At 42.8% G+C, this 18,633-nt stretch overlaps 1 long non-coding RNA gene across 1 annotated transcript; it reads left to right on the plus strand.

Moving 5' to 3' along the window:
- Positions 1-2,574: 2,574 nt before the first annotated feature.
- Positions 2,575-18,521, plus strand: LOC104663761. Its single transcript, XR_748172.1, has 2 exons — positions 2,575-2,721; positions 18,176-18,521. It is a non-coding gene; the product is annotated as an uncharacterized LOC104663761 (long non-coding RNA).
- The last annotated feature ends 112 nt before the right edge of the window (positions 18,522-18,633 follow it).

The following is an 18,633-nucleotide window of genomic DNA, read 5'->3' on the forward strand; positions in this document are numbered from 1 at the left end:
CCAAGACCCTTCATGAGCACCAGGGCTGCCTGCTGGGGCAGAGTCACAGACTTTCCCCCACTGGGTTCAGCACTGCATCTGTACTTCTGCTGAAACAAACTTCACACAAGAAGAAAGTCCTGGGACTCACAGCTTGCCACCTGGATTCTTTTGTCCCATGGGAGTGCTCCCTTGATGTGGTGTACCCCCCTTTCCCCAGGAGTAGGAGTCTCTGAAGGCCAGATTATTGTGAATGCTGCTGCTCCTCTGTGTCCAGCTGCCCAGTTGGGCTGCCATCCTCCAGGCCGGTGCTGGGGAATGTCTGCAAGGGATCCAATGATGTGACCTGTTCTCAAGTCTCCCAGCACTGGGTACCAGCACCAGATCAGATAGAGGTGGCTGGGGAGTGATACAGACTCTGTGAGATTCCTTGGTTATAAATAGCCTTGGTGTGTTGGCTTTCTCAAATGCCAGCTGTAATAGTAATGAACTGGTCACATGGACAGACTTAGGACCTTCTGGTTAGTTAAGGTGATGCAAGCAATTGTGATAGCTGAGGTCATACACAAGTTTTTGCCTTCCTGAGCACTGTGTTCTTCTGCCTGAAGATTCTGTAGTGGCTGTATCAGCTGACCTCCAGCTTTGATCCTTTCATCACAACACTTCCTAAACTCTGTGCTCATGTGCCAAGCCACCTCTCTTCCTTCATTCAAGTATTTCCTGAAATGTGACCTTCATTTGTGCTTGCCTTCCGTTACCCAGGAGAAGTACTCTGATATCTCAGGCAACGAGCAGGGCCATAGGGCTCCCAAAAGTTTCTGTCCTTTGTGTTATGTGACCAGCATGGGTGGATGGGCAAAGCCAGGTAGGGGCTGGGTCAGGCAAGTCTGTGTTCTGGTTCTCGGTGTGCAGACACAAGCAGTGGCCCCAGTGGGGATCGGAGGGCAGTTCTCTGGCTGCTGGAGTAATGTTCCATGGGGGAGTACAGTGGTTTCTGCTGCACAGAAGAGTCTACAAGGGGAGTGGGGAGCAGCAGGTGGCAGTAAGCCCCACCCAGTTTCCATGCATTTGGCAAGGCAGGTCTCACACCTGGAATGTTCCACTAGCAGCAGCTCACTGGGTTCCAGGCAGCCTATGCTCAAAATTCAAAACTGCCGCAGACCATAAGCCTTCCCCATGGAGACAGATATTGAGGCTCTCAGGCCACACTCCTCCTGGTCTGCCCAAGAAGCAGGGGCACTCAGCTCCTGCTTAATCTCCATTGGGAGCTTCTCCCATCCTGTGACTGCTGCCTGAATTAGCTGGCTGACTTCTAAAGTAAAGTACCCTGTGAGGCAGGATCAAGAATGGCTTCCCTCTGTCCCTACTGGAGACTGGGAGTGCACACACAGCATGTCCCAACGCTACTTTTTCTCATATACTCCCCACCGTTCACTACATTAGCTCTAGCACTGGGTAGGGTTAAAAAGCTTCCCTCGTGGCCTGGATTGCCAGGTTCTCCGATGGAAATGTATATCCCAGAGGCAGCTTCTCCCCGCTCACACTCTGGGGATTTTCAGGTTTACACCTGGCTCATGGTGTAGGCTGCAGCCTGCTGCTTCTTTCAAAGGGTCTGGTTTCCATCAGTTTTCCTGTTCCTGTGTTGCTTCTTGAAATAAAGTTCACAGTGTGAATCTCTACACACTACTTTGTCTTTCCAACTGGGAGAGGCATGCTAACGATGCCTCCAATCTGCCATCTTGGAAAAACACCCACCATACTTTAAGACATGCTGAAATATTTATATGGAAAAAAGAAGATACATAGTATGTACACACTGTATATACTTTGTATAAAAATATGGCTTTATGTTCATTGGTTTCTTTTTGTTTTCCTATAAAGTTTCTTAGAGCTCTGATTTGTTTTAAAGATGTTGATTTGATTTACGTAACAATTTAGTGCAGGCCGGGCGCGGTGGCTCAAGCCTGTAATCCCAGCACTTTGGGAGGCCAAGACAGGCGGATCACAAGGTCAGGAGATCGAGACCATCCTGGCTAACCCGGTGAAACCCCATCTCTACTAAAAAATACAAAAAAAAAAAAAAACTAGCTGGGCGAGGTGGTGGGTGCCTGTAGTCCCAGCTACTCGGGAGGCTGAGGCAGGAGAATGGCGTAAACCCGGGAGGCGGAGCTTGCAGTGAGCTGAGATCCAGCCACTGCACTCCAGCCTGGGCGACAGAGCGGGACTCTGTCTCAAAAAAAAAAAAAAAAAAAAAACAATTTAGTGCAACATTCTAAGCTTGTGGCATTTACTCGATCTTTACCAATTTTTTTTTAATGGAGAAAATGATGTATTGTTAAAAATAAAGAAAATGTGATAGAAAGATATGTCATAATGGCTGGACCAGTGAATATTCTCCTTCTCATATACTCCCCACCTCTCACTAAATTAGCTCCAGCACTGGGTAGGGTTAACACCTACTTAACTCTTTGAGAATAATAAAAGACCTTTTTGATTAGCATCATCACAAGTGATTCATTGACTGTAGGTCAGAACATTTCCTACTCTCAAAGAAGTTAACTTGTCTGAAGTCATACAATTAGAAAGTGGCAGAACAAGACTGGAACTTAGCCTTTCTGGCTCTCAAGCTGTCCCTGGTGTGGGAATGGGATGCAAAGAACAAATGGAAAGGATAGAACATGAAGGAAAAAATGGACACGCTTTTACTGAAAAGGGAGAGAGCCTGGATGAGATGCATGTGAGGTAAGTCTGCAGTTGAAGTAGTAGGTAGGCAGTAATTGAAGGAATTTTTTAAAAATAATGATTAGGCCGAGGAGGGCAGATCACCTGAGGTCAGGAGTTCGAGACCAGCCTGGCCAACATGGTGAAACCCTGTCTCTACTAAAAATACAAAAATTAGCCAGGCGTGGTGGCAGGCATCTGTAATCCCAGCTACTCAGGAGGCTGAGGCAGGAGAATCGCTTGAACCTGGGAGGCGGACTTTGCAGTGAGCTGAGATCACGCCATTGTATTTCAGCCTGGGGGACAAGAGTGAGACTTCAACTAAAAAAAAAACTAATAATCTCTATGTCTTTATTATTTATTGATTTAGAGATAGGGTCTCACTCTGTCACCCAGGCTGAAGTGCAGTGGTGTGATCTCAGCTCACTTGCAGCCTTGACTTCCCGGGCTCAAGTGATCCTCCTGCCTCATTGTCCTGAGGAGCTGGCACCACAGGTGTGCACCACCATGTCTGGCTAATTTATTTATTTATTTTTATTTCTTGTTGCTATTTCTTAGAGAGGATGTTGTCTATAAGTGAGAGGGCAATAGCTTGCCATGTTGCCTAGGCTGGTCTTAAACTCCTGGGTTCAAGCAACCCTCCTGCCTTGGCCTCCCAAAGTGCTGAGATTTATAGTCAGGAGCCACCACACCTGGCCATGGTTGCTATTTCTTAGGGAGGATGTTGTCTATAAGTGAGAGGGCAAGAGTTTGAGGAAAGAGTCAACGGTTTAGAAGAAGCCATGGGAATGGTGGGGTGAGAGGTGAGGGAAATGAACAAAGATAAATATAAGAACAGAAAAGAAAAGAATTTTCAATCTTTATCCAGTTGAGATTAGAAACCAGGTATTTACAGTGGTGACAATCCACCAATTCATACTCTAAAGTGAAAAAGGTATATCATTGGTTTGATTCCATTTTATAAAAAACAAAACCTGTAGTGTGTATAACACATGTGTAGGAAAATGTATCCCTCCTAGGGAAGAGAGTGCTTTATTTCTAGAAGAAGAGTATCTTTGAGATTAGGAGAAAGGACTTTCACTTTTACTGTCTATACTTCTATATGGTTTGAATTTTTTATGACAGAAATGTATTTTTTCCAGTACTTGTGTAAAACATGCACAATGTGAAATGATGGTCTCGTAAGGATTCCTGAGATGGGTGCATGTCTCTGTCTCCACAGAGATCATTTAAGACCTATTCTACAGTAACTTGAAGCTTCAGAGCCAGCAAAAGTCCCACCTGGCTCCTTCTAGCGCAGTGTGCACCTCAGCCTCCCAAGTAGCTGGGACTACAGGTACCTGCCACCACGCCTGGCTAACTTTTTTTTTGTACTTTTAGTAGAGACGAGGTTTCACCATGTTAGGATGGTCTCCATCTCCTGACCTCGTGATCCACCCGCCTTGACCTCCCAAAGTGTTGGGATTACAGGCATGAGCCACCGTGCCCGGACTAGAACAGCTTTTAATAAACAGATGCGGCCGGGCACGGTGGCTCAAGCCTGTAATCCCAGCACTTTGGGAGGCCGAGACGGGCGGATCACAAGGTCAGGAGATCGAGACCATCCTGGCTAACACGGTGAAACCCTGTCTCTACTAAAAATACAAAAAAATTAGCCGGGCGTGGCGGCGAGCGCTTGTAGTCCCAGCTGCTTGGGAGGCTGAGGCAGGAGAATGGCGTAAACCCGGGAGGCGGAGCTTGCAGTGAGCTGAGATCCAGCCACTGCACTCCAGCCTGGGCGACAGAGCGAGACTCCGCCTCAAAAAAAATAAAAAATAAAAATAAACAGATGCAAGCACTATGGCTAGCTGAAACCTCCCACCCCAGCAGCAGTGGGATCAGGTATCACCTTCCAGCGCAGACTCTGTTTTAGGCCACAGGTGCACGCTGTGCTAGAAAGAGCCAAGTGGGGCTTTTGCTGGCTCTGAAGCTCCAAGTTACTGTAGAATAGGTCCTAAATGATCTCTGTGGAGACAGAGACATGCACCCAGCTAAGGAACCCTTTTTGTGATATTAATTCATATGGGTTTTTTTTTTTTTCTTTTTCTTTTTTTCTCTTTCCCATTTCCAAGAAGATCCATTATGTACCTTTTCCTTGGGGATTATCTAGTAGGAGAAAAGCAGTTGTTCAAAGACAAAGACTTCTCTTGTGTTTTGTGAAAGCTTCAATTCATCAAGGAGATTGTATTAGGCAGGGAGGGTGGCAAGGAGGATGAGAAGGTGGGAGTCCTTGCATGGAAAGATGTAGAAACAGAATGGATATTTCTGCTAACTTGATGAAAAAGATGAAAGATGTTCCATGAGAATCGGGAGCTACTGTTCTGGTGTGTAGATTTCCACAGGTGTGGGGTATATAGGTGAGACTGGATGGTAATACTGAGGCTCCCAGCCCTGGAAAATATTACGGTGCCCAAAAGGAAGTGGTATGTTAACTACATACTTCTAGGAGACTAGTGGGCTTGGGTAATGAACATCTCAGTGGTGGCTTAAGTGGATCAAAGCCTGGAGAGGGTTTTCTATTTATTTTTCTCTTGCTAAGACTCATGGGAACTTTTGTGTTACTCAGTTGGATATTACCTTGAAGTCACAGTTTGAGGTAAGGGCTTGGATGCAGGTAATTTACTTAGGAATTAATCCAATGGAACAAGAGTATGAGACAGAAAGTAAAGGAAAGTTAACATGAGGTTGCATTATTTAGTTGGTTACAGCTACAGCCTCAAAAATTGTTTACTTGAAGGGTCAAGGAACAAGCAAGAGAAGCATTCCTTCATCTGCTCCTGCCCCCTACAGGGTTGGGGCAAAAACCTCTCGGTTTGTGTGTCTGGTAAGTGCTGAGTAGGCACCTATGGGCACACGTAGCAAGGAGTCAGAGAAGCCCTGAAGCAGGAAGTGAGAAAAACAAAGGTTAAGTCTGAGGTGAGATATTGTCAGTGCAAAGAGGTGGAAGCCTTCAGGGACCTTTTTGTCACAGCTGGATTCTGAGCTGAGGCTTAGAGGATGTGAAGTGGGGCTGATACATGTTTCCTGTGGTGTCTGATACAGGGAAAGGGGCTCAATAATGACTAAGCAATATGGGACATAGAGACTTAAACAGTTTTTTTTTCTCCTGATTAAAAAAGTAATACAGGCTGAGTGTGGTGGCTCACACCTGTAATCCCAGCACTTGGGGAGGCTGAGGTGGGAGGATCACTTGAAGCCAGGAGTTTGAGACCAGCCTGAACAACATACTAAGACTCTGTCTCTACAAAAAAGGTTTCTTAAAAAATAACTGGGCATGGTGGCACATGCCTGTAATTCTAGCTACATGGGAGGTTGATGCAGAAGGATCACTTGAGCCCAGGAATTTGAGGTTGCAGTGAGCTGTGACTGCACTACTGCATTCCAGCCTGGGCAACAGAATGTGACCCCTCAATTCTAAAAAATGTAATACATATATTTTTGGTGTCAAAATGAATTTAATTTGATTAAATGGAACTGTAATCTTTCTGATTTATCCTTGTTTCTAGACTAAGGTTTATTCCTGTTATAGTAACACAATGCCATAAAACAGGCATGTCTTTTTTTTTTTCTTTATTTTTATTTTTATTTTTTTTTTTTTTTGAGACGGAGTCTTGCTCTGTCACCCAGGCTGGAGTGCAGTGGCCAGATCTCGGCTCACTGCAAGCTCCGCCTCCCGGGTTTACGCCATTCTCCTGCCTCAGCCTCCTGAATAGCCGGGACTACAGGCGCCTGCCACCTCGCCCGGCTAGTTTTTTGTATTTTTTTTTAGTAGAGACGGGGTTTCACCGTGTTAGCCAGGATGGTCTCGATCTCCTGACCTCGTGATCCGCCCGTCTCGGCCTCCCAAAGTGCTGGGATTACAAGCTTGAGCCACCGCGCCTGGCCTCTTTTTTTTTTTTTTTGAGACAGAGTCTTGGTCTGTTGGCCAGGCTGGAGTGCAGTGGTGTAATCTTGGCTCACTGCAACCTCCAACTCCCAGGTTCACGCCATTCTCCTGCCTCAGCCTCCTGAGTAGCTGGGACTACAGGCACCTGCCCCCATGCCTGGCTAATTTTTTTGTATTTTCAGTAGAGACGGGGTTTCGCCATATTAGCCAGGATGCTCTCGATCTCCTGACCTCATGATCTGCCCGCCTCAGCCTCCCAAAATGCTGGGATTACAGGCGTGAGCCACTGCGCCTGGCCAACAGGCATGTCTTAGTCTGTTTTTGGTTGCTATAACAGAATACCTGAGACTGGATAATCTATAAAGAAAAGAGGTTTGCAGTCAGAATGGTTATAATTAAAAAGTCAAAAAATAATGGATGCTGGCAAGGAGAAAAAGGAATACTTATACACTATTGGTGGGAGGGTAAATTAGTTCAACCATTGTGGAAAGCAGGGGGTGATTCCTCAAATTTCTAAAAACAGAACTACTGTTCAACCCAGGAATCCCATTACTGGGCATATACCCAGAGGAATATAAATCATTCTATCATAGAGACACATGCACGTGTATGTTCACTGCACCACTATTCACAATAGTGAATACATGGAATCAATCTAAATGTCCATCAGTAATAGACTCAGATAAAGAAAATGTGGTATATATATACCATGGAATACTAAGCAGCCATAAAAAAGAATGAGATCATATCCTTTGCAGGATCATGGATGGAGCTAGAGGCCATTATCCTTAGCAAACTAATACAGGAGCAGAAAACCAAATATTGCATATTCTCACTTATAAGTGGGCGCTAAATATTGAGAACACATGCACACATAGAGGGAAATAACACATGCTGGGGCCTATTGGAGAGTGGAGTGTGGGAGAAGGGAGAGGATCAGAAAAAATAACTAATGGGTACTAGGCTTAATACCTGGGTGACAAAATAATCTGTACAACAAACCCCCATGACATGAGGTTACCTATATGAAAAAACTGCACATGTGCCCCTTAAGTTAATAAAAAGGAAGAAGAAGAAGAAAGAGGAAGAAAGAGGAGGAGGAGGAGGAGGAGGAGAAGGAGGAGGAGGAGAAGGAGAAGGAGGAGGAAGAGGAAGAAGAAGAAGAAGAGAATAGAAGAGAAGAGAAGAGAAGAGAAGAGAAGAGAAGTATTTTGGCTTATGGTTCTGGAGGCTGGTAAGTCCAAGATTGAAGACCTGAATCTGTTGAGGGCCTTATGGTGCTTCTTAACATGGTGGAAAAACAAGGGATTGCATGGCAAGAAAAGAAGCAAGAATGAAACAAGAAAGCTGAACTCACTTTTATAATAACCCACTCTTGTGATAATGAGGTTCCCTCCCATGAGAACTAACTGACTCTTGTGAGAATGGCATTAATCCCTTCATGAGAGTTGAACCCCTGTGACATAAACACCTCTTATGGACCCTACCATCTTTTAACACCATTACTTTAGGAACCAAATTTCAACTTGTGCCTTGGAGGGAACAAACCACATCTAAACCATAGCAAAGCACTAAACAACAACAACAACAACAACAACAACAACAACAACGTTAGTTCCTTTTTTCTAATCACATCAATTAAGCACACATATGTATATACATACCTGTCTAAAAAATATGAGGAAAAGTTCTTAGGAAGTTCTGTGATTCCATTGTGAGTTTATACTGGTGTCCTGTCAGCATTTGGCTCTGAATTTTCAAGAAACTGACCTGGTATCTCTTTGCTTCCCAAAATAGTTGTTTTGGGATTTGGAATGTATCTGTATTCATTATCTGTAAAGAATCCCTGTAAAGATGGCTCCATGTAGAGTACAGCTTCTCAAACTTTTTTTTTTTGTTTTTTTTTGTTTTTGAGACGGAGTCTCGCTCTGTCACCAGGGCTGGAGTGCAGTGGCCGGATCTCAGCTCACTGCAAGCTCCGCCTCCCGGGTTTACGCCATTCTCCTGCCTCAGCCTCCCGAGTAGCTGGGACTACAGGCGCCCACCACCTCGCCCAGCTAGTTTTTTTTTGTATTTTTTTAGTAGAGACGGGGTTTCACCATGTTAGCCAGGATGGTCTCGATCTCCTGACCTCATGATCCGCCCGTCTCGGCCTCCCAAAGTGCTGGGATTACAGGCTTGAGCCACCGCGCCCGGCCAGCTTCTCAAACTTTAATGTGCACACAAATCACTCAAACTGATGCTCATCTACCATCTCTGCTTTATGTTTCTCCTTATCACTTATCTTCTAACATACTACATACATAACGTACTCAACCTGTTTATTGTTTGCCTCCTCCACTAGAATGTAGACTTAATGAAGGCTGACGTTTTGTCTGTGTCTCTGGTGCCTCTCACAAAGTAAGAACTCAGTGTCAGCACTCCAATACATATTTGTGGAATAAATGAATAAATATGTAAATTCATCAAAGTAAGTTGCATTTTAAAGTATAATGAGTATTTGCTAGATATTAAGCATTGTGGGAGGTAGTTTGTGGAATCCCAAGATAAAATAACACTGGAAATACTTGGAGTCTGAAAACATGCTCAGACGAGATGCCTCTGCTATGTGACCTCTCCTGGCTCTCAGTGAATTTAAACAAGTTTGGTGCTATCAGTCATGCTCTTACGTCATGAAAGCAGCTTACCTAGAAGCTTTGTACTCTTATACTTGAAATAAGGTCAGCTGAGGAGGGTAGGGTTTTACTAGTACTGTTATTAAATTTTAGGAAAAAAAAGTAAGCTCTCAATTCAGCCTTTCTTATTAAAAATAAATCCAATCCCTGCCCCCCCCCACCCCCGCCACCCAACACACACACACACACACACACAAAACACTGGGCAAAAAACAAAAACAAAAACAAAACACTGGGCCCCCTCCCTTCAGGAGCTGACAGGTTAGTGGGGAAGACAGACATGTATAAATAAATGTAATAAAGACAGAATTATTAAAACTCTGGTACAGATAGAAGCTGAATACTGGAAGAGCCCAAGGAATCAAGTCTGAATTGTGATTTGGGGCAGCAGGGGGAGACTACATGAAGGTGGAAACATTTGAGTGATGGTAGAATTTTTACTATTGAGGATGAGGAAGAAATTTCAGGGAAAGGGAACAACTGGAGCAGAGGCCTGGGGACATAAATATATTCTTAATGTTTTATTCAAGGGATAATAATCTCTATTGTAAGTGACCTGTGGAGCACTGTGTGGACAATAAGTGAGAAAAAGTTAACTGGGACCTGATAGTATAGAAGCATGAAAATCAGAGTCTTTCATATTAGGGTCTTCCATTGTAGCCACATACGAAAAAAAATACTTACTCAGGCCCTACGTGAATTATGCATGTGTACTTGAAAAGCTCCCTAGGTGGTCCTGCTGGGAGCTAAGATGATGACTTAAAAGGTGATGTGGAAGGCAGTGTGAGAAGTGAGATGACTGGAGGAGTCAGGAACTGGAGGCAAGGGATCTGGGTGGAAGATTTGCAAAACCAGGGTAGAGTTTGTGGAGAAAGATGAATCCAGTTCAAGTTAGTGGAGAGATTGGTAGCACTCTTATCTGCTAAATATTGAGGGTGGCTCAAGATCCATAGGCTCGAAGCTAGCTTAAGTGATCCCTCCTCTTGTGTTTGTGGTTCCATGAATTTCTCCTTTCTTTATTGGGAACATGTGACACAGATTCTAACTGGTCTTGGTATATAGTATAACACAGTAATTAAGAAGCATGATATAAGGTCAAAGGACTTACCTTGCTCCATGACCTTGGGTAAATCCTTACAGTTTCTAAGTCTCAATTTTCTCATCTGAAAAAAGGAAAAAATAAATATATTGAGAGGATCGAATATGCAGATACTTGGTTGAGTACCTAGCTGTGATAGTCAAAGTTGTGTATGCTCTGCTGCAGTAAGCATTAATCCCCGAATGCCTGTGGTTTTAGATGAGATTTATTTTTCAATCACGTTACTTGTCTACTGTGGATCAGCAGGGGGACTCTGCCCATTGTAGTTACTCAGGGACCCAGGCTGACAGAGTAGCTACCATCTTGAATATTGTTAGTACCTATATCAAGGGGAAAGAGAACTCTGGAGGGTCTGGCACCAACAACTCAATGCTTGGTGAAGAACAGATACATATCTGTAATCCCAGTATTCTGGAAGGCCTAAGGAGGAGGATTGCTTGAGGCCACGAGTTCAAGATCAGCCTTAGAAACATAGTGAGACCCTGTCTCTACAAAGTTTAAGAAAGAAGAAGAAAGAGGAGAAGAAGAAGGAGAAGGAGAAGGAGGAGAAAAGAGATACATACCATCCCTGCTGACAACTTATTGGCTGTTGGCCAGGGCCAATCATATGGTCCCACCCATTACAGGAGGATTAAGAAGTACAACCCTACCATGTACTCAGTAGATGGGGGAGTCTGAAATATTTGGTAAGCCTTTATTACTACTATTTACTTATAACCTAAGATCTGCAATGTTAACTGTCTTCCTTCCTGCACCCCTGCCTCATCCTTGAGTCCGCATTCCAGGGGGCAGCCATCCAATAGCTCTCCTCACCTAACTAGCAACAGAGTCCTCACAGTGCCCTCTAGTGGCACTTAGACCTATTTCATTGGCCCTAGGCGGGAACTTAATTCTGAGGCATCTGGAGCAGAATTTACTGAGCAGGGTTGAATAACATTAATTACATTAATTAATGTTAATTAATGTACAGGCTGAAAAACATTAATTGTCCAGTTTGCCTTACTTTGTAAGCCTCATAAAAGCATTCAGGATAAGCCCTTATGCCCCGAGACTACCCTTTCAGGAGAATTCTGGAATCTATCCTTCCTTTTTGGCAAGAATATCTAAACTTCAATAATTTAAAGAACCTAGATACAAAACCCAACATGTTTTCACTATGTAGATGGATTCTATTGTATAAACCCCCCTTCTGTCTCCAACAACCTTTCCTTTCTTATAAACCATATAAATATTTATAGAGATGGAGCCAAAACCATTATGTAATTCCTGAAAGCCTACCTGCAAACTCAACTAGAATAATTATCCTTAATTATAAGAATAATAGGGAGGAGTTGCTTCTGAAGGAACCAAACTGTCATGTTCCCAGCCTCCTATTATGGCTTCCTAACTAGAGTCCATGGACACCTGACCACAACAGTATTTTCATATAATTGATTTCCTTTGTAATTCCATGTATTGTATTTTATACATTTAAAAACATTAATCTGAGAAGAGGCTCAAAACTTCATCAGTCCCCTAGAGTCACTTGGCATCTTAACGTTGTAAGATTGAAGTTGTATTTGCCAGTGTGAAGAAACATTTTAAATTTTGCCACAGGGTGGTGGTATTGCTTTAAGGGTAAGAAAGAGTAAGTCAGCAGGTTGAACAAGAATCTGTTACCTCCGAGAAGATTGAGAAACAAAGTGGTGATGTGGTCACAGAAACTTTAGTCTTAGTCTTAAGTGGCAGTTACAAATTCCTAGCAGATAAAATGCAAATCCATTAACTAAGACATTTTGGTCTAGTATATAAGATGTGGTTGGTAATGGGTTTTCCTATTTTAAAGTAGTGTATAATACAAACATTATATACCCCTCAAGATTTTGAGGAGCTGTTAGCCAAGCAATTACGTAAACATTCATTCTACACAAGATTAAAGATTTTCTTCAATACACAGGTGGGTGACCGTGGTATCATTTCTCTCACCCGTGTTGTCAGAGTTTTATTTTTCCCCTTGGCTCCATTCTGGGTGTGGACATCATACTTCACATGTACTGAATTCCAGCAAGGCACAATCATGATGAGATGCACACGGCAAGTTCAAAAGTAGAAGACCAACTCCTGAATGGGAACTGATAATCAAATGATGAAAACTGCACAAAGAACCCAAGGAACAAACATAAAATGGAGCTGGTTATGCTGGCAAAAGCAACATACACTTACAGATAAGACAACTTACTTCAAAACAATCTGGGGGAGAAGGTGGTGATGGAGAAATGGGTAGTGGTATAGTCAAAATAAGATGATTATGTGATAATTGTTAAAGTAGGGAGGTAGGTAATTGGGAGTTCCTTATACAATCTATTTTTTTAATACATTTGAAGTTTTTCATTAAAATAATTAACATATCCATAAAATAACATAATGTTAAACGACTGAATTTTTGGTGATCAGTAAGTATATACCAATAAAATAACACAATGTTAAAGGGCTGAATTTTTGGTGATCAGTGAGTATATACCAAGCTACAGAATTACTGGAAGGGAAGGAAGGATGTACACTGATACAGAAGAAGTTGTAAGTTACAGAAAATGGATAAACTTCAGAAAGGTGTGATACTGAGTTGTGGTACTCAATCCCCATTTAGATTAGACTTTTTTTTTTTTTTTTTTTTGAGAAAAAGGTTTTGTAACTTTTTTCTTTTTTTTTTTTATTATACTTAAAGTTCTAGGGTACATGTGCACAACGTGCAGGTTTGTTACATATGTATACATGTGCCATGTTGGTGTGCTGCACCCATTAATTCATCATTTACATTAGATATATCTCCTAATGCTATCCCTCCCCCTTCCCCCCACCCCACAACAGGCCCCAATGTGTGATGTTCCCCACCCTGTGTCCAAGTGTTCTCATGGTTCAATTCCCACCTATGAGTGAGAACGTGTGGTGTTTGGTTTTCTGTCCTTGCGATAGTTTGCTCAGTATGATGGCTTCCAGCTTCATCCAGGTCCCTACAAAGGACATGAACTCATCCTTTTTTACAGCTGCATAGCATTCCATGGTGTATACGTGCCACATTTTCTTGATCCAGCCTATCATTGATGGTCATTTGAGTCAGTTCCAAGTCTTTGCTATTGTGAATAGTGCTGCAATAAACATAAGTGTGCATGTGTCTTTACAACAGTATGATTTATAATCCTTTGGGTATATACCCAGTAATGGGATGGCTGGGTCAAATGGTATTTCTAGTTCTAGATTCTTGAGGAATCGCCACACTGTTTTCCACAATGGTTGAACTAGTTTACAGTCCCACCAACAGTGTAAAAGTGTTCCTATTTCTCCACATCCTCTCCAGCACCTGTTGTTTCCTGATTTTTTTTTTTTTTTTTTTTTTTTTGAGACGGAGTCTTGCTCTGCCGCCCAGGCTGGAGTGCAGTGGCCGGATCTCAGCTCACTGCAAGCTCCGCCTCCCGGGTTCACGCCATTCTCCTGTCTCAGCCTCCCGAGTAGCTGGGACTACAGGCGCCCACCTCGTCGCCCGGCTAGTTTTTTGTATTTTTTTTTTTTTAGTAGAGACGGGGGTTTCACCGTATTAGCCAGGATGGTCTCGATCTCCTGACCTCATGATCCGCCCGTCTCGGCCTCCCAAAGTGCTGGGATTACAGGCTTGAGCCACCGCGCCCGGCCTGTTTCCTGATTTTTTAATGATTGCCATTCTAACTGGTGTGAGATGGTATCTCATTGTGGTTTTGATTTGCATTTCTCTGATGGAGGGTGATGATGAGCATTTTTTCATGTGTTTGTTGGCTGCATAAATGTCTTCTTTTGAGAAGTGTCTGTTCATATCCTTTGCCAACTTTTTGATGGGATTGTTTGCTTTTTTCTTGTAAATTTGTTTGAGTTCTTTGTAGGTTCTGGATATTAGCCCTTTGTCAGATGGATAGATTGTAAAAATGTTCTCCCATTCTGTAGGTTGCCTGTTCACTCTGATGGTAGTTTCTTTTGCTGTGCAGAAGCTCTTTAGTTTAATTAGATCCCATTTGTCAATTTTGGCTTTTGTTGCCATTGCTTTTGGTGTTTTAGACATGAAGTCCTTGTCCATGCCTATGTACTGAATGGTATTACCTCTTTTTGTTAGTTTTCCTTCTAACAGTCAGGACCCTCAGCTGCAGGTCTGTTGGAGTTTGCTGGAGGCCCACTCCAGATCCTTTTTGTCTGGGTATCACCAGCGGAGGCTGCAGAACAGCAAATATCATAGAACGGTAAATGTTTCTGCCTGATCCTTCCTCTGGAAGCTTCATCTCAGAGGGTACCCAGCCGTATGAGGTGTTAGCTGGCCCCTATTGGGAGGTGTCTCCCAGTTAGGCTACTCGGGGGTCAGGGACCCACTTGAGGAGGCAGTCTGTCTGTTCTCAGATCTCAAACTCCATGCTGGGAGAACCACTACTCTTTTCAAAGCTGTCAGACAGAGATGTTTAAATCTGCAGAAGTTTCTGCTGCCTTTTGTTCAGCTATGCCCTGCCCCCAGAGGTGGAGTCTACAGAGGCAGGCAGGACTCCTCGAGCTGCGGTGGGCTCCACCCAGTCTGCGCTTCCCAGAGGTTTGCTTACCTCCTCAAGCCTCAGCAATGGCAGACGCCCCTCCCCCAGCCTCTCTGCTGTCTTGCAGTTTGATCTTAGACTGCTGTGCTAGCAGCGAGCGAGGCTCTGTGGGGGTGGGACCCTCCAAGCCAGGTGTGGGATATAATCTCCTGATGTGCTGCTTGCTAAGACCGTTGGAAAAGCACAGTATTAGGGTGGGAGTGTCCCGATTTTCCAGGTATGTCTGTGGCAGCTTCCTTTGGCTAGGAAAGGGAATTCTCCAACCCCTTGTGCCGCCCAGGTGAGGTGATGCCCCGCCCTGTTCCGTGGGCTGCACCCACTGACTGACAGGCCCCAGTGGGATGAACCCAGTACCTCAGTTGGAAATGCAGAAATCACCCGTCTTCTGCATTGCTCATGCTGGAAGCTGTAGACTGGAGCTGTTCCTATTCGGCCATCTTGGAACCTCTGTAACATTTTTTTCTATCAGATCTAAAACTTAGTTTTTATGAAACTTTAAGTCTCCTGGACCTTTGTTTGGGAATAGGTGAGTGTAGAGTAAGGGAATTGGTGAGAGTCAGCAAAAACCAGGTGTTAGGGAAGACAGGAGACTCTTTTTTCAGCATTTTTAGGCAAAAGCGTCAGGAAGAAAGCTGGTCTTTCCTACTATCCTTGTAAATTCTTCATGGTTTTTAAAAAGAAGAGACTTAATTAGTTTATTTTTATTAACTATGATCCACTTGAAGATATTTATTTTGAGAAATCTATTTCATGTTCACTGACAAAAGAACTTTCCAGGTTGTTATAAATGCATGTCCATGGAATTTAGTATTTTCAAAAAGGTCAGATAGAAATGTTTTTTTATCCATGAATGCCTCCATATCTGCTCTAACCATGAGAGAAAAAAATGCCTTTAAGTTGACTCTTTGTAGCATTCAGAAAACCACTCATTTTTTACTTTTAGCAGGATAACTAAGGAAGACCGTTCTATTTTTAGTTTTACAGGGACAAGTAGGAATTGCAACTTAGTCTCTATCAATACAAGAGTAGTACTTTACCCTCTTGTATAAAAGAAACCATTTATTAATGGTAATGCAATATAGCTTTATTTAAACCAAAAATACCTATAAGCCAATTAGTAATGCAGTCATTTAAAAATCATCTAATTGGCAAGCTGATTTTTTTTCTCCCATACCTTGTCTACCATTAAGATTCCACCATGAGGTTGGAGTCTGGAAGGAGAGGATGTGACTTAGATGAAGTGGAAAGCGTGAAAGTTGCCCCTTCTGGTTCCAGGGGATTGTGGGGGAGAAGGCAAACAGATTGAAGAGAGATGAAGGTGGAGGATCAAGTGGCCTAGGCCCCGCTCTCTGAGCTTTGACCAGAATGGGAGCATCCATGTTGAGGGGCATTGCCTTGATTCACATTTGGGGCTCCAGAGGGAACTTCTATACCAACTGGGAGCAGCCACAGCAGAGATCTCTGTGGCACAGACTGCTTGCACAGACTATGGGCCTGAGTTCAGTTTTCCTGAGTTGTCCTTGGTTTCTAGGTGGCAAAGATGAAAAGTCCCTGTATATTGCTGAAGGGGCATGAGGAAGGTGGGCCTGCTATGGGGTCTGCTATGGTGAAAGTGGCACAGCTTAGATAGGCATTATAGGTCAGGGCTGGATAGGGAAAAGGCAGTGTCTTAGAAGAGTCTTCAGCATCAGTTGAAAGCCAAGGCAAGGCTGAGCCGTCTGAAAGAGCATAACCTGGTTCTGATGAAGCTGAGAGATGAAACCACCATGACGTACCCCACTGCACTTCAGCAGCACTGGCTAGAAGAAGGCACAGGGATGGGACCAGTCACCCTTGAGCACTCACCAGGCAGCACTGTGGAATAGCCACTCAATGGCAAAGAAAAGCAGTGGTCCAGGTTCCATCACAAGGATTTGAGGACTTCATGTCACCTCTGCTGTCATTGAACACCCAGCTATTGTCCTTGTTCTATGAACCCAGATGACAAAAAAGAGAGGCTCCGGAGGAAGGTGGTGAAAGTTTGAGAGATTAAACTACTAAAAGAGATTTAGTGCTTATCTAAAGAGGGTATTTAAATTATTTCAGTAGATTAAGTTTATTGGAGTGGCCTAACAGTTAGTGGTTTCCCTTGCCCACAATGCCTGACAAATGGGAGCACATGAAAGAAATCTGATTCATTATACACCAAAAAAAATTTACTGTACATGTTCTCTACACATCTAAGTGTAGTATAAGTATTTCTGAATCCTTATTTATACAACTGCTGTAAATAAATGCAAGTATTTTATGTATAGAAACTAAAGACCTTTAAACAATCAGAACCCTGTATTATGAAAAGATTAATGAAAACTCCTTTAGTGGTTTCTTCATAGTTTAAGTTTATGATTGATACTGCCTCTACTTCAGATAAGAAGTAGAGATAGTTAACAACAGAATAAGAGTAGCAAATGCTGACTGAGTGGTTCTTCTTTCTGCTAGGCACTGTTTTAGATGTTCTAAAATATATTGTTGAATCTACAAGGCAGCAGCATTGTATTATACCTATGTGACAGATGAGAGAAATTAGGCTGGGTGGAGCAACTGGCCCAAATCTTCATAGCTAGGAACTGGGAGAGATGGGCTACAAACCTACTTAGCTTTCAAAGCTTGTGTTTTTAACTACTATGCTATCAAAATAAAAACTTAAGTACCTTAGGGAAAGAGGCAACAATTATATCCAAAGAAGGCTAGCGTAGTCTTCATAACCAAACATTAAATTTAGTTTACCAAACATCCAGAGCAACTAAAACTTATCTTTGTTTATCAGATGACCAGGAACTGAACTCAAAAGGAAATTATGAAAAGTAACATTGGACATTCTGCTTGATAAATATCGTTTACAAAAATTTTGCCAAAGAGCTCAAGAAAATAAGCATATCTGCTAACTAAGAAAATAAAAGGAGCTTGGACTTTTTTGCAATGTGTCAGATATTATGCCAGATCCTTCACATGAATTATCTTCTCTAATGCTCACAATAAAGGCTCTGAAGGTAGGACTTTATTGTTTTTATTTTACAGATAAGGAAACTGAGGCTCAGGCAAAGCTTCTTGAGGCCCTGCAGTTAGTAAAGGGTAAAGTTGGGATTTGATCTTGCATGCTTTACCATATCACATCATACTGCCTCCTGCTACTACAGAACACCACAATGTTCATCAGATGGTCACTGCCAGGACCAAGATGCTGCTAATGTATACTGGAACAGCCCCACAGTTTACCTGTGATTCCATCCATCCTCAGTGGTCTGTCCCTATGTTCTTACTTGTTATACATTTTAAATATCATCTCTGTCAACTTCCAGTGAAAAGGTTAGGGAGTCAAGATATGTCCTAAACCAGTGAGAGCAATCCCTGCTTTGAAAGCACTTTTGCACAAATAAAATAGAAATATATAAATAAATAAATTCCAAAAATGTAAAGCCATTATTTCAAATGATTTTAAATGGCCAAATTGAAAGTTTTGGCGGCTGGGTGACTTTATGGAAAAAAATAAATTGCTGATGAATCAGCAATTTGGTTAAAGTCCTTTGGGGAGTGGGAATCAATAAAATGGGAGGATCAGAAAAGAGCAATTTATAATCATTAGGTTTGCTATAGGTCACATTTTGTTTCTGATGT

The sequence above is a fragment of the Rhinopithecus roxellana genome, chromosome 16 (assembly GCF_007565055.1).
Source record: "Rhinopithecus roxellana isolate Shanxi Qingling chromosome 16, ASM756505v1, whole genome shotgun sequence".
Lineage (NCBI taxonomy): Eukaryota > Metazoa > Chordata > Mammalia > Primates > Cercopithecidae > Rhinopithecus > Rhinopithecus roxellana.